The following is a 23581-nucleotide window of genomic DNA, read 5'->3' on the forward strand; positions in this document are numbered from 1 at the left end:
CTTCTTCTTCTTCTTCCTCCTCCTTTCCTTTTTTCCTCTTCTTCTTCTCCTCCTCTACTCTTTTTTCTTCTTCTTCTTCCTCTTCTTCTTTTTTCTTCTCCTCCTCCTCCTCTTCTTCTTCCTTTTCTTTTTCCTCTTCTTCTTCTCCTCCTCTCCTTTTTTTCTCTTCTTCTTCTTCTTTCCTCAAACTAAACTAAACCTAAAACTAAACCTAAAACTAAAACTAAACTAAAACTAAACCTAAAACTAAAACTAAAACTAAATGTAAACTAAAACTAAAAAGGAAAAAAACAGAAAAAAAACAGAAAAAAGGAGGGGGGCTCACCTGGGGCAGGGCCGGTGGAGGAGGAGGTCGGTGGAGGAGGGGGCGGGGCGGTGGAGGAGGTGGCCGGGGCGCGGGGGCGGCCTGGGGCGGGGGGCGGCGGGGGGCCGGGGCGTGGGGGGCCGGGGCGCCGGGGCGGGGGGGCGACAGGGAGGCGGGGGTGACGGGGCGGCGGGGGCGACGGGTGGTGGGGCGATGGCGCCGGGCAGCAGTGGCGACGGGGCGGGGGGCCAGTGGGGCGGCGCGGTGGTGGGGCGACCGGGCGGCGGCGATTGGTGGGGGCGGCGGTGCGCGGCGGGCGGCGGCGGCGGCGGTGGGGTGGGAAGTGGTGGCGGGGCTCGGCGAGGAGAGAACAGAGTAACGGGCGGGGGGGTACGGGCCGTTAGGTAGTGTCCTCTTTGCCGTCCGCCTCTCTTTGCCGTCCGCCCTTTTGCCTCTTTGCCGTCCGCTGGCAGACGGCAAAGAGGTGGGCCGTTAAGTTTTTTCCAAGCGGGCGGGGGGTGGGGGCCACCTCTCTCTTTGCCGTCTGCCAGCGGACGGCAAAGATTCTTTGCCATTTGCTGGCGGACGGCAAAGATCTCGCAGATGGCAAAGAGCTTCTTTGTCGTCTGCCATTTCTTTGCCGTCTGCTTTTGGGTAGCTGATGGCAAAGAGCTTCTTTGCCGTCAGCTAGCAGACGGCAAAGAGCTGGCAGATGGCAAATTAGCTGATTCCAGTAGTGCGTTGGATATATAATTAATGTGGGTGTATTAGCTATATATGTACTCCTATATAGAGAGGTATAGATTGATCGATGTGGACGTGGGAAAGAGGGTGAGACCTCACTAGATATATAGATTGATCGGTTTATGTGGAAAACTATGAAAGACCTAGCTATATACACACACACATAGAGGAACATCCATCGTTGCGCATGCACGTCGGAGATAAAGAATGCCCGATATGATGGAGAGGGGGATGTGTGTGTGTGTGTGCCTTCATGGGAGACCGACCTGAAGAAAAAGATTGCATGTGTGCGATGGATAATGCCGACTGGTAGTGTGTGTGCATGCATGAACGAGAGAAATTTAGTGGTACAATTATAAAGAGAAGACCAATGTGTGGGTGTAAAAGACTAGGTGAGGTCATAATCAATGTAAAGTTGAATTCAAATATTTGAATAAGAGATCATGATGTTTGAAACCCATGCATTCATGAATATAACGGAGATCTGCGCGGTGTGGTTTGGAAACGAGCATGTTGCAATGTATACACATTGAACAAGGTCAGATTGGTTTGAATTTGAGATGCCGATGGTAGACATCGTTTGGCCACATTGCATCCATGCATGGACAAACTATTCTAATTGGAGATGATGGGTGGCTTTCGCATCACATATCTATATCTATACCCCTATAAATATTATATTATAATTTTTTTATATAGTGTGCGGATAACTTTAACTTTGAAAGATGGTCGTTGGATGAGGCCAATCCGATGGTGCAGAGCTGGCAAATTTGAGCACTTTTGGTCATTGGATATCATCTAGATTCCACCAGATTTTGCCACATGTACAATCTAGAAGACTCTATGGTTGAACTTAAGCATAATGCACAAACCTCAAAACACAAGCACTTCTTCTTTATTCTAGAATCTTCCGTATCAGAATTTCCCTAATGTTTTTCTACATGATTTGTTTTTACTTTATGTGTTACAACGCGCAATTCCATGAATCTTAAAATAGATTAGCTTTCTTATAAAAACTAGATGATTTTGAATGAAATGAACTATATGAATTAAATGAACATCTACATCATGCATATATGACTCAAAGCTTACATGCTATAATGTGGTATTTATTCATAACTTGGTTGCCAAATCTCATGCGTGCAATGCACGTGTACCTTACTAGTCTAAATGGTGTCTGTGTGTGCGTTGTGCGTGTTAAACACATTGTACGTAGTATATCATACTAGTCTAAATTGTCTTTTTTTTCTTTTGGGTACACGTTAAGCTTGTTCTCCCGAAATTTCAAGTCGCGCCTTGTTATGACAAAATTTCAAGCTAGCGTCTCTATCTATCATGCTGCGAAACTCCCGCCTCTTCAACCCGCGCCTTGTTAGCGTGAAGTATTTAAGATATATCTTTGTCTCGTTGTGCTACGACAAATCCCTCCATCTCAACCCGCGCCTTGCTATTCCAAAATTACACCGCGTGCGAAAACTCCCACCTCTTGTGAAATCCCGACACGCGAAATGCCCGTGATACCCATGCACAGAAAGAACCACCTCAAATCGGTGGGGGTACTTTCATAACTTACCCCACATTTCGGACAAGCGCGTCCCTAAGCCATGGTTCCCCACTCCCATCCCATCTGCCCACCCATTCGTACACCGAGGCCGGGAAAACCCGCGAAGCCCCACACCCTCCTCCGCCCGCCACCCAGCTAGAGCCTCTTCCCCGACAACGTCGTCCACAGCAACACCTCGACGTCCCTCATCCACCATACCAGATGAGGATCCGTCGTCGATCTGGTCGTCCTGCCGGTTGAGCCACCCCGTCCTCCACCTCCAAGGAGCTGCCCCGACGTTCCCCTCGTCTTTCGCGCCACCTCCATTCCCACACCGCCATCTTCACCTACACCACCGGAAGAGCATCAGCATCACCGTTTCCTCGGATGAAGCTATGGCCTAATCGGAGCCACCAAAGAGGTTGTACACTAATCGCCGCATTTTCTTCTTGATTCGATCTCACGGTGCTGCCGGCGCTCGGTCCCGAGCCGACACGGCGCGGCTCCATCCACCACGGCGTCGCCGGCCACTTCCTCCACGGCGTCGCTCCCTCAGCGGCGACGTCCACATCAGTAGGAGCTGCTGCTGCTTTAGCTCTCGCTCGTGCTGCTGCTCTGCTCTTGCTCTCGGTCCCCTTCTTGGTCTGCTCTTGCTCTTGCTCGCGCTGCTGCTCTCGCTCTTGCTCTTGCTTGCGATGCTGCTCCGATTTAGCTACACTTTAGTCGACTGAATCGACTTTTGGATCACTCAATTTTCAGGGGGTGGGGGGCTCGCCGGAGTTAAGGAAGAACCAGCCGCAGCGGGGAGGCGGGCTCGCCGGAGAAGTACCCCACTATCTATCTTAGGGTTCAGGGTGGGGGCGGTGGTCGCCAGCGGTGGTGGGGCGGTGGCGTGGGGATCACCTTAGAAAATGCTCCGCACGGGGGGGCCTAGAGGGATGGCCGGGGCGGCGGTGGACCGGCGGTGGGGAGTGTTTTCGGGGCGGGCGGGGCGGCTGTTTGGCCGGTGGTGGCTGGCGGCTCACGGGGTGGAGGTTGAAGATGAACTGCAGGCCCTTGATTTCGTATCCAACGGCTGCAAAATCGACTGAGCAGAGATGAAAAAGTCAGTCGACTGACGTGTAGCCTCACCTCTAGTGCGTTCAATTTCGACAGTAAAATTCAGTTTTGATAGCAAAATTCAGTTTCGACAGTTAAGTTCAGTTTCGATAGTTAAATTCAGTTTCGATAGTTAAGTTCAGAGATGAGCGGCTGATGTATACATCTAGCACTTTGTGGTTATGTATTTTACGTCATCTGTTGGAGATGCTATTAGAATTCCACTCAGGTTAACGTTGTCTCTCTTGTCCTGCTTCAGCCTCGGCGTCGTACAACTCACCGGAGCTGCTCCAACGACGAAACCCTCCATCACAGCGGAGCAGTACCTCGGGCTCCATCTACAGGCGCCTAAGATCTTCTTCCCCCTCCTCTGACAGCCAAGTCAGCCGGAGCATCCTCACCGGCCAACCCAATCACGCTGAGATCGACATGGCTTCACCAAAGAGGTTGTACACTTCTTGTGGTTTGACTTAATCTCACCATACTTCTTTGCATTTTGTGATCTTCCAATTCTTGTGAACCAAACACCCAGATTGGCAGAAATCCTGTGTTTTTAAATTCTCTATTTTGCACATGCATTCCTATCCTATTCCTGTCTATTTCCTATCCCTGCATTGTTAGAATCCTCAAATTCAAACAAGCCCTTACACAATTACTTCTGTTACAGATATGTGTCAAATAAAACCTTGTGTGGTTTGTCCTGCTCCTGCGGTGATGTGTTCCACCCCAGCTCAGCTACTCCAACGACGGAAGGGTTCACCACAGCAGGGATCCGCTCTCCAAACTGTCTTTCGCCGCCTCAGATCTTCTTCCCCGCCGCCGGCAGCCACGACAACTGCATTATCATCATCAACTGAGCAGATGACCTTGAGGACTACATGCAAGAGAGGTCAGGCTCTTCCGTGTCTGCTTACGTTATGCATCGCTTAATATGATGACATGCTACTTTATCGTCGTGTTCACCTATTAGACTCCGAGTCAGGTCCAAACTTACGCTGAAACTTGAGTTTAAATGGTTGTGGGCTACATATTGGGGCAGCAATCAGTACTATCTGTCTACTATCTGGTTAATCTCGGGTGTCTACTATGAGTTTCATGTTGGGTGCAAACAAACATTAAAGGAGCCATTATCTGTATTTTTTTAACTAAAGCTATTATCTGCCTGCTATCATTGGTTTTGGGTCTATCCACAGTTTGCTACCATCACTCTAGATTTGTGCATGCACTCCTTACATAATCTCACTATGTTTTATTCCTATGCATGTCAGTTATTGTACACAATGGAACTGAACATGTAGAGCAAAAGAGACGAGCCTTGCGTGGCAATAAAATTTCATGCAGACGTCGCTCCATGGTGGTCGCAAAGGCAGCCCCCATCCACCCATTTCGGATCGTAATCAAAAGGAAGATAACTGTTCTGAGGGGGATTCAGAAGCAGAAGACCACTCCTATTTACCCCATGAGGTCTTCGCTCTAACTTGGCATGCTGATGTTGGTTATATCATGCATATGGTGCCTTACATTGCTTACTTTATACATCAAATATGTCAACTGCTTAGTTTAGACATGCTTTGTGTGAATGCCATATGTTTAGTTTATTCATCGTTTATGTGAATTAAGCTATGCCATCTTGTTTAGCCAGGCATCATATATGTGAATTTTGCAATGCCATCCTGCTTAGCCAGTCATCTTATATGTGAATTATATCAGGCCATCCTTTTTTTGTTACGTATTACATTTGTCAACAATGTTAGTACATTCAACTACTCTTCGTGTGCACAGCCATTTGACACGGTGATGGAAAATTATGGAGTGAAAACAAGGTCTTCAGAGCAGACTATGCTATCTGACGAAGCGCATATCTCGCTGGTTATGGATAGCTCCTCAGAGGAGGATTCAGAGACAGATGACCAGTCCTATTTCCCCCGAGGTGTATGCTCTAATTAACTTGACAGAGTTATGTTGCTCATATCGTGCGTATGGTGTCTTGCATTGCGATGTCCTTTGATTAGTTTAGACATGCTTTGTGTGAATGCCACCTGTTTAGTGTCTAATTACCATATATGTGAATTATGCATTGCCATCTTGTTGCAAGACATTATATATGTGAATTATGCAATGCTATCTTGTTGCAAAGGCATTATATATGTGAATTATGCAATGCCATGCTATTGAGCCAATCATCATGTATGTGAATTATATCATGCTATCATTTTTTTGTATTACGTGTTCCATTTGTCGACAACGTTTGTATATTCAACTACTCTTCCTGTGCATCAGCCATTTGGAAAGGTGATGGAAGTATCTGGAGTGAAAACAAGGTATTCAGAGCAGACAATGCTACCTGCTGAAGCAGACATCTTGCTGGATACAGAGAGCTCCTCAGAGGAGGATTCAGAGACTGATGACCAGTCCTATTTTCCCCTGAGGTCTATGCTCAAACTTGGCAGGGTTATATTACCCATGTCATGCATGTTGTCTTACATTGCTTAGTTTTTACATCATATATGGATTGCCATCTGCTTACTTGCTTACTATATAAATCATATATTTGAATTATATCATGCCATCATGTTTACATACACAACATCTATCTGAATTATGGCATGGAAACCCATTTAATAAAGACATCATATAGTTATATCATCTCATCCTGTTTAGTGTTTACAGTCATCATATTTTGAATTATGTCATTCTATCCAGGAATTATAACATGCTATCATGTTTCCATAGGCAGCATGTATGTGAATTATGGCATGCCTACCTATTTAATAAACACATTATATAGTTATATCATGTCATCCCGTTTACATAGTCATCATATTTTGAACTATGTCTTTCCATCTTTTTTAGTTAGCCACCATAATGTGAAATTGTATCATGCTATCCTGTTTAGTTAGCCATCATATATGTGAAATTGTGTCATGCTATCCTGTTTGGTTAGACAACATAAATGTGAATTATTTCATGCTGTCTTTTATTCCCCACTATCCATTGCACCTGTCGATCATACAATGTGTGTACATTCAATTACTTTTCTTGTTTATCAGCCATTTGAATTGGAGAGGGTGATGGCAGTATCTAAGGGAGTAACAACACGGTCTTCAGAAAAGATAGTGCTACCAGTTGATGCAGATAGAACCATGGTTGTACTTGCCCAAGAACCAGCCCCACCACACATAAGCCAGACTCTCGCAGATTGTACCCCTACCCAGTTGGACAGAGAACCAGCTACACCCCTTCTAACCCCAACCCTAGCAGATAGTAACCCAGTTCCAGTTGACACAGCACCGTCTCCACCACAGAGCACCCAAACACGAGCAATTAGTAAGGAAACTGCAGTGCCCAAAGCACGAGGACCACCACTCCGACTCCCAACTCAACGCTTAAAGGAGAAGAAGAATTGTTCTCAGGTCAGGTTCTATAGCTATGGTTCATACTCCTTTGCTCTTGCATCACTGTATTTACTCAGACCAACTATTTTCAAATTTGACGGATGGAATTGAAACTCCAATGGCGCAACAGGTATGTTTTAAACTTGTTTCTTTAACTGGTTTGCTGTTGTAACTTGCTCTATATTGATTTCAGTTTCAATTGAATAAACAGTTATGTTCTCATGTCATGCACATTACAAGTGTCTCTATAGTTTCCCACACTTATATTCTGTCTATTCTGCTTTGTCTTGAACAAATATTATTTGAACTGTGTCTCTATCTTGATTTGGCAACAAAAACTAGAATGATATAGACCATAAAGTGACCATGGTACACAGATATATGTTTGTTTCATGCTGTTATACTGTGCACTTTACTACTGAATTGATTTACCAAAATGAGTTTCATATACAACATGGTAAAGCTGTGATGTGTCTGCTTGTTTCTCTTTTAGAATGCGGACAAAATATTAGAGAACAGAACCCCGTTATGCAATGATGAAGGAAGTCATGCAGATAAGGTTCAAGATAGTGAGACATCCCTGTTGGTCTCCAAGAAAGCTGATAAAAACTACCTTGACGACAGTGAGAGAACCCAGAAGTCCTATCTTGATGTAGTGTTTGACTTACTGGCCACTACCGCTGGCACAAGTTCTTCGAACTCGCTGCCTGAATCAGTTCGTCTTCTTGAGTCTCAGCTTCAAGTTGAAAGACATCGATCAGATGTGTTGCGACAGGAAGGTGAAGGACTGAGGAAGTCCCTGTAGAATTCAGATGCATACTTTCTGGTGCAACAGCAAGCGCTGGAGGATTTAAGCGCCAAACAAGAGAAAGTTAATAAGCTTGCTAAGCATCTTGCCAGCATTATGGGTACCCAGGATATTGTTTCTTGAGATCTTCTGAAGTGGTTTCAGTTCTGGACATGTTTTGTTGCGGCGTTTATTTGCACTAGTCGCCAACTTTGACAACTAGTGTATATGATATGCTGCTTTGTTCCCTATATTTGCACTGGTGGCGAACTTTGATGCCCAGTGGATGTAATATGTGTAATAGCCGTGATAGCCTAGCGTAAGTTGCTTGGTTATTTATTTCCTTGTTGTCTTGTTTATTTGTTTGATTGTAGTGAGTGCTGTTCTTTTTCCGCGGTTTGCTAGTGGCCGCAATAACCTTTTTTAAACTAGGCCACAATAACCATGGGCTACATATTTACTGTAGTGACACTGGGCCTTCTACGGGTCGTAGAAACAATGGGCCTTCTACGGGGCGTAGACACAATGGGCCTTCTATGGGCCGCATCATCAATGGGCCTTCTATGGGTCATATTATCAATGGGCCTTCTACGGGCCGTATGATCAATTGGCCAAACATGGGCCAATAACATACCGCTTTATGGTCGTAAACGGGCTAGAGTTGGAATCGTCCGTTCATGGGCCGACCATAACGGGCCGTCGTTAATCAGTCGTATTGATGACGCTATGAAAACGGCCCCATGTATTAACGGCCACAAACGGGCCGACTGTAACCACGGGCTGAATTTGGCCCACAAGCAGAAAATGGCAGTAACGGGCCGTAAGTAAACGAATGTGGAAATGATCCCAAGAATAAATGGGCCCTGAGAAGGCCGAAAGATAACATGGGCTGGAAATGGCCCAACGGAATAATGGGCCGTTAATGGGTATAAAGTGATACACTATTCATTATGGGCCAGTTTCACCACAGGCCGTTAATGGGTATAAAGTGATACACTGTTCATTACGGGGCTAGTTTTACCACGGGCCGTTAATGGGCCAAGAGTAATAAGGGCCTCATATGGGCCGAAAGACGTCACGGGCCATACATGGGACGGAAGTTAAAACGGGCTGGAATTATATTGGACGACCCAGATGACGCTACTTGGCCTAATTCGGTTAGGCCGTAAACGGGCCCTGGGTTAGCGGGCTGTAAATGGGCTATATGCGAACAGGCCGTTAACAGGCTTGCCGTGGGCCGGCCCGCCACCTTTTGACCAGGTCAAACGGGCCAGCCTTTTCACAGGAATGGGCCTCTGTTGGGCCGTGCCACGTGTCGACGTATCATAGGCGCTTTGTGTCCAATGAGTGGATGACATCTGTCCCAACGGTGAGCCGACATGTGTTTCCTCCACCCAATGATGATTTTACACATGGAAAATCCCCATTGGTCGGGGCTATTAACGGGTTCGGATCCAAAACCGGACCCGATAGCTTAACGGCGTTCCGTTACGGTGGATGCCACGTGTCGGTCACCCTTGACGAAAGCACTTCTGTGACGCGCGATTTATCGTCATGGAAGTGGACACTTCCGTGCTGATGATTTTGGTAATGTCATGGAACACTTCTACGACAGCACAGGTATGACTATCTTGATTCTGTCATAAATTTGTCATGGATGTACATGCATGACAAAAAACGCGACCTACTGTGACAAACACGTATCATCACGGAAGTGTCTTTTTTTTGTAGTGCGGCTGCTGACCGGGAGGACAAGAAAGCCAAGGCCAAGGACGCGAAGCGCAAGGGAGCAGCCGTGCTCGTGGCGGAGCCGGACACCAAGCGCGGCAGAGACCAGCCTGAGTCATCCAAGAGCAACCGGCCATTCTGCGCCTTCCATAACCTGCATAGCCACAACACCAACGACTGTCAAGAGTTCAGAGTCGTTCGAGAAGGCCGCTTCGGTCGATGCCCCGAGCGCAACGACCGGGGCTAAGGCAGAGCAGGAGGACGTGGTGGCGGACGCTGGGATGACCGTGGCCCGCGCCAGGAGTGGCGCGAACGGCCTCGCGAGGACCGCTGGCAGGATCAGCCTCGCGAGGGAGCCTGGAGGGATCAACCTCGTGAAGATCGTCCTCAGGGCAACGTCGGTCTCCCTCCACTACCGCCACCACCAAGAAGGAATGACGACCACCATCAAGACGACGGGGCTGGGGGCTTCCAGGAGCCGCGTGCTATCGCCTGCATCTTGGGCGGAGCTCAGGCCCCAGCCTCGCAGCGTATCTTGAAACAGTTTGCTCGTGAAGTGAATGCAGTCCTCCCCAGGCTCGAGGCCACGCGCCCACTCAGATGGTCCAAGTGCGCCATCACGTTCAGTTCGGCAGATCAGCTCAAGTTCGCGGCTACCGCTGGTGCCCTCCCAATGCTTTGTTCACCAGTCATCAGTAACGTGCAAGTCACCAAGACCCTCATCGATGGCGGCGCCGGGCTCAATGTCCTGTCCGTCGATACGTTTGACAACCTTCAAGTGCCCTACGACTAGCTTCAGCCCACCAAGCCTTTCTCAGGAGTGACCGACGGCTCCACTACCCGGATCGGGCAGGTCCGCCTCCCAGTCACCTTCGGAGAATGCAACAACTACCGCACCGAGCTCATCGACTTTGACGTAGCGCACATCTGTCTGCCATACAATGCCATCCTCGGGTATCCGGCCCTGGCCAAGTTCATGGCGGTGACCCATCACGGCTACAACGTCCTCCAGATGCCAGGAAGCGGCGGAATCATCATAGTCCCGTGCGAAGAAAGAGACGCGGTGTGCTCCCTCAAGCGCGCCTTCCAAGCTGCAGGAATCGACGACCCCGACAGCAAGGGCGACTGCCCTCCTGAGACCACCCCCAAGAAGAAAAAGCATCTGCACCGTGCAGGACCTCAGGAGGGTGGCGTCGCGAGTGGTACCTCGTCAGGATCAGCGCCCGCACCTGGGGCGCCTCCCTCCCTTGCATAGGAAAGCGTGCCTGGCGCCCTTCTTGGGCAGGGCTCGAGGGCTCTCTTCTGGAGGGCCTCAGACCTTGCCAACATCACGAGGAAGGTGCTCGGGCACCACTTGGAGGCGTGCTTCACGGCACGTTTCCCCCAGGAGAACACAGGGCGAGGAGCGCCCACCGCTCAGGAGTTCATCACCAGGACCACTCAGGAACTGCAAGACGCAAGGGCCATGCGCGGCGACCGCCGGTCACCAGGCGCAGCTCCCCATCCAGGCGAGGATGCCGGGCTGCGCGTCTGCATCGACGTCCGAAGGCTCAACAGGGCCGCATCTTAGGAGCTCTTCTGGCCTTCACGCGTGGGACGCTGCGAGGGTCCACCGCACAGCTATGTTTGCATGCCTTTCGGTCTGCCGAGCGTGGCGCCCGCCTACCAGCGCAACTTGCGGCGCGCCCTGGCATCCCAGGAGGCCAGGCAACACGCCGTCCTGATGGAGATGGAGACGGTCCTCAAGGAACCGCCTGGACCCTCAGAGCCTCCCGAGGCTCAGAGCCCCGGTGGCTCGTGAGGAGCTACCCCTTCGCCGCATACCTTCAGCTTCCCCAACATCACTGCATCAACAAAACCAGGTGACATTTTCCAAGTTTATTTAGCTGGGAGCGTCCCCTGGGCTGCATCATTCCCAGGCCGCGTGGGTCCATCCCTGTGGCATGTATCCCTTTTTATGTCTTTAGCTTACCTTGCTGGTGGCGCCCCTCGGGCTGCATCATCCCCAAGCCGCTCGGGCCTGACCTAGCGGCATGTAGCCTTCCTGCATTTACTTGAGCCAGTATGCTTTCCATGCTTGATCTACCTATGAGTATTACCTACTCGATCATCACCCATCATGGAAGCCGCGCCCCGGCCGTCTTTCTTCAGGATCCTTCGCATGAGTAGGCTAAGCACGGCATCTGTGCTCGGGCCCGTCCCTGCAGCATCACTAAATCCAGCGGTTGAGCTCTGTCTGGTGGGCCGGCCCCGTTCACGTCACCTCCTGGGGCCGTTGGTGCTTGGCCTTCTGACGCGATAACCTCAGGGGATTCGTTCGGTGCAGGTAGTCTGACCACCTCGCAGGACCAGCGCAGTGAACAAAAACTAAGACCAGGTGCAACCCGCCTTGAGGTAGGGCCTCGTGAGTCCCGCGCTGGCTCACGAGCGCCCAGATACACCTCGTCTAGCCCTGCCGTGTAAGCCACGTGTCAGGGCGGGGCTGTACACGCCCCCGGGGCTCTCCGCAGTAGGGAGTCCCCTCCCACGCACCAGTGGAAGCACCATGCTCCGCGCTGGCCATCGACAGTGCCGAGGAGCGGCTATGCCCGTGCACAAGCGGAAGCACTATGCTCCGTGCTGGTGATAAACAACTAAGGGCGGCCTCACGGCCGTACCAACCTCAGGGAGCCTCAGAGCTCAGTGTCCGGCCTCACCGCAACACCCTCCCCACGGGAGAGTCGCGCGAGGGGGTGATACGTCTCCAACGTACCTATAATTTTTTATTGTTCCATGCTATATTATATTTTGTTTTGGACATTATTGGGCTTTATTATACACTTTTATATTATTTTTGGGACTAACCTATTAACCGGAGGCCCAGCCCAGAATTGCTATTTTTTGCCTATTTCAGAGTTTCGCAGAAAAAGAATATCAAAGAGAGTCCAAACGGAATGAAACCTTCGGGAATGTGATTTTCGGAACGAACGTGATACAGAGGACTTGGACCCTACGTCAAGACATCAACCAGGAGGGCACGAGGTAGGGGGGCGCGCCTACCCCCCCAGGCGCGCCCTCCACCCTCGTGGGCCCCATGTTGCTCCACCGACGTAATCCTTCCTCCTATATATACCTACGTACCCCCAAACTACCAGAGACGGAGCCAAAAACCTAATTCCACCGCCGCAACCTTCTGTACCCGTGATCCCATCTTGGGGCCTTATCCGGAGCTCCGCTGGAGGGGGCATCGATCACGGAGGGCTTCTACATCAACACCATAGCCTCTCCGATGATGTGTGAGTAGTTTACCTCAGACCTTCGGGCCCACAGTTATTAGCTAGCTGGCTTCTTCTCTCTTTTTGGATCTCAATACAATGTTCTCCCCCTCTCTCGTGGAGATCTATTCGATGTAACCTTCTTTTGCGGTGTGTTTGTTGAGACCGATGAATTGTGGGTTTATGATCAAGTTTATCTATGAACAATATTTGCATCTTCTATGAATTCTTTTATGTATGATTGGTTATCTTTGCAAGTCTCTTTGAATTATCAGTTTGGTTTGGCCTACTAGATTGATCTTTCTTGCAATGGGAGAAGTGCTTACCTTTGGGTTCAATCTTGCAGTGTCCTTTCCTAGTGACATTAGGGGCAGCAAGGCACGTATTGTATTGTTGCCATCGAGGATAACAAGATGGGGTTTATATCATATTGCATGAGTTTATCCCTCTACATCATGTCATCTTGCTTAAAGCGTTACTCTGTTCTTATGAACTTAATACTCTAGATGCATGCTGGATAGCGGTCGATGCGTGGAGTAATAGTAGTAGATGCAGGCAGGAGTCGGTCTACTTGTCTCGGACGTGATGCCTATATACATGATCATACCTAGATATTATCATAACTATGGTCAATTCTATCAATTGCTCAACAGTAATTTGTTCACCCACCGTAATACTTATGCTCTTGAGAGAAGCCACTAGTGAAACCTATGGCCCCCGGGTCTATTTTCCATCATATTAATCTTCCAACACTTAGTTATTTTTATCGCTTTCTATTTTACTTTGCATCTTTATCATAAAAATACCAAAAATATTATCTTATCATATCTACCAGATCTCACTCTCGTAAGTGACCATGTAGGGATTGACAACCCCTTATCGCGTTGGTTGCGAGGATTTATTTGTTTGTGTAGGTGCGAGGGACTCGTGCGTGGCCTCCTACCGGATTGATACCTTGGTTCTCAAAAACTGAGGGAAATACTTACACTGCTTTACTGCATCACCCTTTCCTCTTCAAGGGAAAACCAACGCGGTGCTCAAGAGGTAGCAAGAAGGATTTCGGGCGCCGTTGCCAGGGAGTCTACGCAAAAGTCAACATACCAAGTACCCATCACAAACCCTTATCTCCCGCATTACATTATTTGCCATTTGCCTCTCGTTTTCCTCTTCCCCTCTTCACCCTTGTCGTTTTATTCGCCCTCTCTCTTTTCCCTTTTTGCGTCCCTCTTTCTTTTTGCTCCGCGCACTTTCTGCCATTATGTCTGAAATCGGGGAAATTATTGTCGATAAGGATAATAATAATTTCATGGAAAATTCTGATGCTCCTGCTAAAGAATCCCCTACCTTACATAAAAAAAATCCGAATTGGTAGTGGTAACATTATTTGGAAAGGAGTTATCCAAGATATCTTTACTTGTGCCGGTGCTTTGCCTTTTATGGGTAGTTCTATTCTTCATAGAACTAGTAGTCTTGCGGACGCTATCGCCATGCTTGTAGTTGAACTTGAAAGACAATTTATGCACATGCATCCCTGCATACAGAGGATTTTCCTAGAATTTTCTAACATTGAGCACTCTTCTGTTAAGCGAGCCGCTACTATCTTTTTGGCTCATGAGTTCAGATTTATTATAAAAGAGGCCAAAGTCTCGACGTCCTCCCATAGAAACTATCTTATTTGATCAAGAGGAAATAATGCGTTTTCAATCTCTAGATTATGTTGCTTTTAATGAAAACCTTAGAAAAAAGGTTCCTACCAATATTCTAGTTGATAGAATTTCTGAACTTAATGATGATTTTTCTATTCGAAATAATGAGCTAGGATATTCTCTCGAATATAGGCTCACCAAGTTCTGTCAAAAGAATGCTTATAATGATGAATTGGTTGTGCAATATGAAGGGCTGAAGGAGGAACCTATACCTCCTAAGGTTGATCTTGGGGATTTTTGTCCCATTAAAATTAGCCCTTTTGATTACTTTTTCTTGCCACAAAGAAAGCTTGCTGCCGAACGTAGAGAGTATGAAATGAGTTTTAATGATCTATCTTATTATTATGGCAATACCTAGATCTATCCTTGCTATTATGCCTAGCTAGGGGCGTTAAACGATAGCGCTTGTTGGGAGGCAACCCAATTTTATTTTTAGTTTTTTTCTTTTTGCTTCTGTTTAGGAATAAATATTTGATCTAGCCTCTGGTTAGATGTCTTTTTATGTTTTAGTTAGTGTTTGTGCCAAGTTTAACCTATAGGATTCTCTTGGATGATAGTTATTTGATCTTGCTGAAAATTCCAGAAACTTTCTGTTCACGAAAATAATTGTTAAAAATCACCAAAACGTGATAAAATATTGATTTAAATTGATGCTGATCAATAAACAAATTGTCTAGGTCGTCCTATTTTGGTAGATGTTTTGGAGTTCCAGAAGTTTGCGTTAGTTACAGATTACTACAGACTGTTCTGTTTTTGACAGATTCTGTTTTTCGTGTGTTGTTTGCTTATTTTGATGAATCTATGGCTAGTAAAAGAGTTTATAAACCATAAAGAAGTTGGAATACAGTAGTTTTAACACCAATATAAATAAAGAATGATTTCATTACAGCACCTTGAAGTGGTCTTTTGTTTTCTTTCGCTAACGGAGCTCACGAGATTTTCTGCTGAGTTTTGTGTTGTGAAGTTTTCAAGTTTTGGGTGAAAGATTTGATGGATTATGGAACAAGGAGTGGCAAGAGCCTAAGCTTGGGGATGCCCATGGAACCCCCAAGATAATCTAAGGACACCTAAAAGCCAAAGCTTGGGGATGCCCCGGAAGGCATCCCCTCTTTCATCTACTTCCATCGGTAACTTTACTTGGAGCTATATTTGTATTCACCACATGATATGTGTTTTGCTTGGAGCGTCTTGTATGACTTGAGTCTTTGCTTTTTAGTTTACCACAAACATCTTTGCTGTAGACGTCTTTTGAGAGAGACACACATGATTCGGAAATTATTAGAATACTCTATGTGCTTCACTTATATCTTTTGAGTCATATAGTTTTTGCTCTAGTACTTCACTTATATCTTTTAGAGCACGGTGGTGGTTTTGTTTTATAGAAACTATTATTCTCTCATGCTTCACTTAGATTATTTTGAGAGTCTTAAACAGCATGGTAATTTGCTTAAATAATGCTAATATGCTAGGTATTCAAGACTAGTAAAAACTTTCTTATGAGTGTGTTGAATACTAAGAGAAGTTCGATGCTTGATGATTGTTTTGAGACATGGAGGTAGTGATATCAAAGTTGTGCTAGTTGAGTAGTTGTGAATTTGAGAAATACTTGTGTTGAAGTTTGCAAGTCCCGTAGCATGCACATATGGTAAACGTTATGTAACAAATTTGAAACATGAGGTGTTCTTTGATTGTCCTCCTTATGAGTGGCGGTCGGGGACGAGCGATGGTCTTTTCCTACCAATCTAGCCCCCTAGAAGCATGCGTGTAGTGCTTGGTTTTTGATGACTTGTAGATTTTTGCAATAAGTATGTGAGTTCTTTATGACTAATGTTGAGTCCATGGATTATACGCACTCTCACCTTTCCATCATTGCTAGCCTCTTCGGTACCGGGCATTGCCCTTTCTCACACTGAGAGTTGGTGCAAACTTCGCCGGTGCATCCAAACCCCGTGATATGATACGCTCTTTCACACATAAACCTCCTTATATCTTCCTCAAAACAGCCACCATACCTACCTATTATGGCATTTCCATAGCCATTCCGAGATATATTGCCATGCAATTTTCCACCGTTCCGTTTATCATGACACGTTCATCATTGTCATATTGCTTTGCATGATCATGTAGTTGGCATAGTATTTGTGGCAAAGCCACCATTCATAATTCTTTCATACTCCCTCTGTATCGAAATATATTACGTTTTAGCGATCATAGTGTAAATCTGGGTACGTTACGAAACTTCCTGAGTTTCCGAAAATGCCCTCCCACCTGCCCACTCTCACCCACACGCTCTCATCCCTCGTTGCCTCTCCGCATTGTCGTCGGCCACCGCAGCCCATCACGTTCTCACTCCGGCAGCCCACCGTGTTCTTCCTCCTGCAACCCAGCGCTTGCTTCCTCTCCTTCCTTTCCCACCGCTTGCTTCCTCTCCTTCCTTTCCCATCCCGAGGTCAAAAGAGTGGTTTTTTATGCGACGGTGAAGAGCTTCTGGGCGGCGGAGCTGGTGTGGGCGCCGATGCCGGATCCGCGTGCGCGTACGCTGGATCTGGGCGACGGAGCGGCCTGGACAGAGCGGAGCGGCGACGGAGCGGAGCAGCGGAGTGGACCCCGGGAAGGATGCCTGGCCGGCTGCGGGCACCCTGGGTGGGGCTGCGCGTCTATGCGGCGACCTCATCGAGACCAAGAAGCCGGCGTCGGTGATGCTGCTGCACATCGATGACCTCCTCCCTCTCATGCGTGCCCGTCGTCTTGCGCCGTGACAGGTAGGTCCATGGAACTTCCCTCCCCCCTGCTCGGGACGCCACCAAGGTCCGCCCCCTTCCTCCCTTCCCTTCCATTCCCTTGACTCACGCATGCACAGTCGATGGAGGGAGAGGAGGACAACCCCAGCGATGGAGTAGCAACAACTCAAGTTTAAGGTCAAAGTGATGGTCATGGGTGAAATTAGGGACGATGCCCAGCAGCAACAACTCAGCAACACCTGCTCCGACGCCATGGACCAACAGCAGCAACTGAAGTTCCCTTCTCCTACACGCCTCCCTCTACCACTCTCTCGTTTCAATTTCGATTTCGTTCCCCTGATGCCGTGCTACTCAATTCTCGTGCTTGCTTGCTGCTCTGAGTTGTGGTCGTCGAGATCAAATTGGATGCCGAGTAGTTAACCTTGCTGATATGTTAACTGTGTAAATTTGATATCCTAGGAGAGAGAGCAACCTCCTGTAAAGTACAGTAGTAGCTTGCCATTTCTTTCAGTCAACACAGAGTTTCAAACACAGGATGACTAACTGAATTGTAAAAAAATGAGTTAGAGATTTAAGGGCCTCCTCTACAGTACAGTAGTAGCTTGCCATTTTCTTTCAGTCAATAGAGTAACAACCAATGAAAGGATTTCATCTTGCACAGCTATACCTGGAGACTTGGAGTATAAAGAAGAACACAGGACACTTATTATATTTGTGCTTCCATTTATTTGAAGAGGCACCTGTTTGTTCACATATCAAATTTATTTTGAGTAACCGACTACTACAGTAAATGCTAGGAGTAGTTCCTATGTGTACAGCAACATGGATTCAAAAACTATCAATTTGATATGCAGAACTACAGGAAATGCTAGCGTTTCTGATTCGAAAACTATAGCCCGTTCAGTAAATTTTGTGCACCCCAAATTTGTTGCTGCTTTACATGGAGTAGTGCTTGCTGCCAGTATTTAACTGAATTTAACATGTGTTAGAGCAACTAAGCTAGATGGTCAGAGAGATTTTTGCCATAAGTATCCCATAGTAATGTCCCATAGCCGGCGGTCCGTTCGGCAGTCTGAAATTGTACTTGCTGAAATTTCTTGCTTGGATTGCTTGCTGAAATTTCTTGCTAGGAAATGCTAGGAGTAGATAGGAGTATTTCATACTGTACTTGTTCAAATTAGGGAGGACAGCATTAATATATCACTGCAGGAGGAGTACTTTGTTTTAGAGATACTGAACTGAAACTTTTTCAGTTAATTAGGAGTAACAAGCAAGCTGATTTCCAGTACCAATTTCTTAGATTTAAATTAACTGGAGCGTCTCCCCTCTTACTCCTCTCCTCATAACAAGTTATACAGAGGCTTTACAAAACAAGGAGTTATTCAAATGATCATACAAATCAGAAAATTCGAAAACTTATCACAACAAGGAGTTATACAAATATCATACAAATCAGAAAATTAAAAAACAAGGAGTTATCTCCACACAAATAACCACAAGGATGCAACAAATATACTCCAGAAGCCTCATCTCAGGTCTCTTGACAACAAACATCTCAGGTCTCATGACAACAAGCATCTCCGGTCTCTTGACAACAAACATCTCAGGTCTCATGACAACAAGCATCTCCGGACTAATGACAACAAGCATCTCCGGTCTCTTGACAACAAGCACCTCCGGTCTCTTGACAACAAGCATCTCCGAACTAATGACAACAAGCATCTCCGGTCTCTTGACAACAAGCATCTCCGGTCTCTTGACAACAAACCTCTCAGGTCTCATGACAACAAGCATCTCTGGACTAATGTAACATCCCAAATTTTCAATTTGGAATGTTATACATTAGATCATCATTGCATAGCATATTTTATTGCATTTTGACAAATCCTCGAAAATCCTAAGCAACTCAAGGACCCTCGGAGAGAGTTGGGGATTTTTCCCGGTTTTCATATTTGATTTTTATCAAATAATAAAAAGAGGATTTTGGTTTTAATAATTTTCTTCTCCAAAAAAAATATTTCATATTAAAATAAATGAGAGGAGAAAATATGACTTCTCCAAAATAATTGAAATATTGGAGGAAAAATATTAAAATCAAATATTTGATTTTATTTCGGATTTTATTTGCAATTTTAATTGCATTAGAAAAATTGCTTGTTTTAAAAAAGGCATTTTTAGGGCCAAGAAAATGTCCACGTCGTTCTAATTATTTTCATTAGACGGTGAAAATTTGTTTTGGCATTTTTGGATATTTATTTAATTTTCTACGATTTTTTCAGATCGGAGGAATATTTTTTTAAAAAAAAATTCCCGAGCGCGCCGACTGGGCCGAAGCCCAGCCGACGGCCCAGCTCCCCGCGCGGCCCAGCCCAGCCGCTGTCGTCTCCCACCTGGAGACGGAGTTGCCGCCCATGTCCCGCACGGCCACGACGCCGCCGCCGTCGCCCCCTCCCCCAAGGCAGCACACCCCCCTCCTTATATACCCCGGCCCCGCCGCCCTCTCACCTCACCCCGCCCCCGTTCCCGAAGCTGCCGCCACCCGAGGAGACGCCGCCGCCGGAGCCGCCCCGTCGCCCGAAGTAGCTCGCCGCCCCGACACCGTACGCTGCCGCCCCATCGCCCCTCGCCGCCCCGACGTCGCCCCGAGCCCCGCCGCCCCGAGCCGCCCCCGTCCAACCCCGCCGGAGCCCGTCCCGAGCCCCGCCGGAGCTGCCCGACGAGGTAGCCGCAGCCGCCGCCGCCGCCGAGCTGGGTTTTTTTTCAAAAAAAACCGTTCGGTTTATTTTTTTTCAAAATCGTAGTTTTTTTATATATCGGTTTTTTGGTTTAGTTAATTAGTGAACGTTCACCGATCCGTTTGTTTTAATGAACGTGTTCGTCGGTTTGTCGCAGCTAACGAACGTCCGTTCGTTTAACTGTTCGTCAGTTTTCTTTTTCGTCGGTTTTTCCGCGATTATTCCAGATCGCGATTTCTGATCAGATTTTCGTTCTGGTTTATCTTTTCGCTCGTTTATCAAAATCAGGCGATTCAAGCGCCTAGAGTTTCGTCTCGAAATTCTCTTTCCGTTTAACCTACTCAAACAAGTTTTTGCTACTGTAAAATTTGACCTAGATCCAGATTAGTAAACGAAGCTTGTTTCTTTCGCCGTTTGACTTTCGTTGCTTTGTTCGAATTGTTTCTTTTTGCAAACCGGGGTTCTTAAGTTGAACTTTCTGGTTAGATCTTTTATTTGAGTTTTACCTGTGCATTTGATGAGTGCTTATTGTATGCTTGTTTGTTTGCGATAGAGTACCCGGAGTGCGCCGCTTGCTACTTCGAATCTCTACGTCTCACGGATCATCAACAAGGCAAGTAACACTTTGATCATACCTCTTTTACTACCCAGTTTTATTGCATTAGACAAAACCTCAAACATTGCATGGTTAGGATCTAATTAAATTGTGGGTATTGGGAAGTAGTTGAGGTAGTACCTATTACCTGTTTTATTATCAAACCCTTGGGAGTTACTTCTACGTTTGCTTATATTGCTATGCTATGCTAGTAGACGTGGATTGGGTTTGAGTGTATCCATGACAGATGTGAGATTGTTAATATATGGTTAAACTTAAGGTGGCAACTAAAACTCACATCTGGGTGGATTGAGGTACCTGGGTATTCCAGGATTGCCTGTTTTTCTAAGGACCGCCACCCAGGCTCAAAGGGATCATGAGATTATTCATGCTAGAAACTTCCGTGTGCAGCCACAAGCTATTATGGGCTCTAGCATAGTTGATTAAGTTGTGTGAGCTCTTGAAGAGGTAGACTAGCAGATGTAGGGGTTGTAGGTGGTACTGTCTTCCCGGAGTACAGAGTTAACGCTTCTGAAAGATTGTGTCTCGGTCATCCGTTTCTCAAACACCGTGAAGTGCGAGAATCCCAACGGAGGAGATCGAGTCTTGTGGGGAAAAGTGCACAAACCTCTGCAGAGTGTACAATCTAATCATGGTTAGCCGTGTCCCCGGTTATGGACATCTTGAGTATCTAGTACTTGGATTATCATGTGAATCTCATCACCATGTTACTTTAATTAATTTTGTTGGGTTAATGATGATACTTAATTGGGATTGAGAATGCTGTCAACCATTCTCAATGTTTAACAACCACCATGATAGTTAAATAAAATTTATTCCTTTGCAGTAGGGAAAAATTGGCTTTTCGCAAAACTGTAACCATAGAGCTTTCTACCAGCCATATATGCATGTAGTATAGCATTATTATGTTCATTACTCTCTATGTGTTACATTGCCAGCATATTCCATGTGCTGACCCGTTTCGGGCTGCAACGTTTCATGTTGCAGACTTTTCAGACGACGAGTAAGGTGCCTTAGGTCGTGGTCTTATACTCAGTGATGCCGTTGGAGTTGATGGACTCACTTATCTTCCAAGTCTTCCGCTGTTATCGTATTTAGATGGCCTTAAGCCATATTTATCATACTTATTCTCTTTTGAGATACTCGTTGTAATAAGTGTGTGATTGCTACTCTGTTATAAATCCTCCATTTGTACTGTGCGTGTCAGCATTACTGATCCAGGGATGACACTGGTGCACAGCAGCACAGACTGTTTGAGGTCTGGTCGCTACAAAGGTGGTATCAGAACACACGCTGACTGTAGGACACGACCACTAAGCTTAAACCCTAGAACACTACTCTCTTCTCATTTCTGACTCCTCTCCACTTTCTACTCTTTTAGGAATAGCGGATGCAAGGAACAAGTTCATGCAACCGGATGAAGAGACACCTTTTGGACGACACTTGAAGGAAGTCACTAGGTACCTGAACATCGGAATACCCAGCTTCACCGGAACCTACAAAGCCACACTACCAGAAGAGGAGCGCTGGAAGATTCAAGTTCAAGTTCCAGGAAGGACGTTTACGCCAGTCACTGAGCCTATATAATTTTCCTTTGATGCACCAACCTGGAGTTTAGGGAAGAGCATGGCAGCCCACATCTCTATGGGACGCATTGGAGAAGTCTACCGCAAGGAGCTTAAGGATACTATTTATCAGATTTGTGGACACCGAGATGAGCAATGGGAGATGATCAGCACCAAGAAGGATGGATCAATTGCAGCTTTCATCCAGGAGCAAAACCAACACATTCGTCGCCAGGAGAACCAGATGTGCATGATAGAACTGAAGAAGGAATTGACCAAGATCACGGAGTTGGAGGAAGAACTCAAGGGTACGCGCGATGGATATGAGGAGGAGATCGCCACGTTGTTGGAGAAGAACGGCGAACTGATATAGAAGATCGAAGTATTCATGGGAGACCACAACACCTGGAGGACAAGACGACGATTCTACTTGCCCGGATAACTACATCATCATCGACGACACAGACTCAGACCCCAGTGAAGATGACTTTGTTGATGAAGCTGGAGCAGATATCATGGAGTCTTCGACCGATCAAAATTTCTAGTAGACCACCATATCAGTAGTAGTATTCCCTCATGTAAATAGTATAGTCCGAGCACATTTGTAACGATAGTTAGATTGATTGAATGCCTTGTTTGTTTGATTGAGTGATATTGATTGTGTTTGTCTCATGAGCATATGGGTAGTGTTTTCTCTCTAGACCTCATTCTATTCTAAATTCTCATCTTCTCTAAACCTATCAGATGCCTCCGAGACGCGACACCGGATTTGTTTTCCCACCGGAGATCACTCAGTTGATTCAGCAGAAGAATGCCCTGATGCAAGTGTTAGTACAGAACCAAGGCAACAACAACAACAACAACCCACCACCACCACCTGTTGATCACTTAGCCCATTTCTTGAGGCTAAATCCGCCGGTGTTTTCCAGCAGCACCGAGCCGATTGTTGCAGATGATTGGCTTCGCAAAGTTGGAAGGGAGTTGACCACTGTAGGATGCACAGATGCGAAGAGAGTGCGTTTTCCCGCACATCAGCTTGATGGACCCGCAGCATCATGGTGGGAGAATTACACAGCCACACACCCTATTGACACTGTCACATGGGACCAATTTCAGCAAGCTTTTCGTACTGCCCATGTTTCAGCAGGAGCTATGGCTATGAAGAAGCGTGAGTTCCGCAACCTACGCCAAGGAGGACGGACCGTAGGCCAGTATGTGGAGGACTTTAGTAAGTTAGCACGTTATGCACCAGATGACGTTGCTACAGATGCAGCCAAGCAGGAGAAGTTTCTGGAAGGACTGAATGATGAGCTGAGCATGCAGCTGATGGTAGCAACCTTCAACAACTACCAGGAGTTGGTAGAT

Source organism: Aegilops tauschii, chromosome 2, assembly GCF_002575655.3.
Source record: "Aegilops tauschii subsp. strangulata cultivar AL8/78 chromosome 2, Aet v6.0, whole genome shotgun sequence".
Classification (NCBI taxonomy): domain Eukaryota; kingdom Viridiplantae; phylum Streptophyta; class Magnoliopsida; order Poales; family Poaceae; genus Aegilops; species Aegilops tauschii.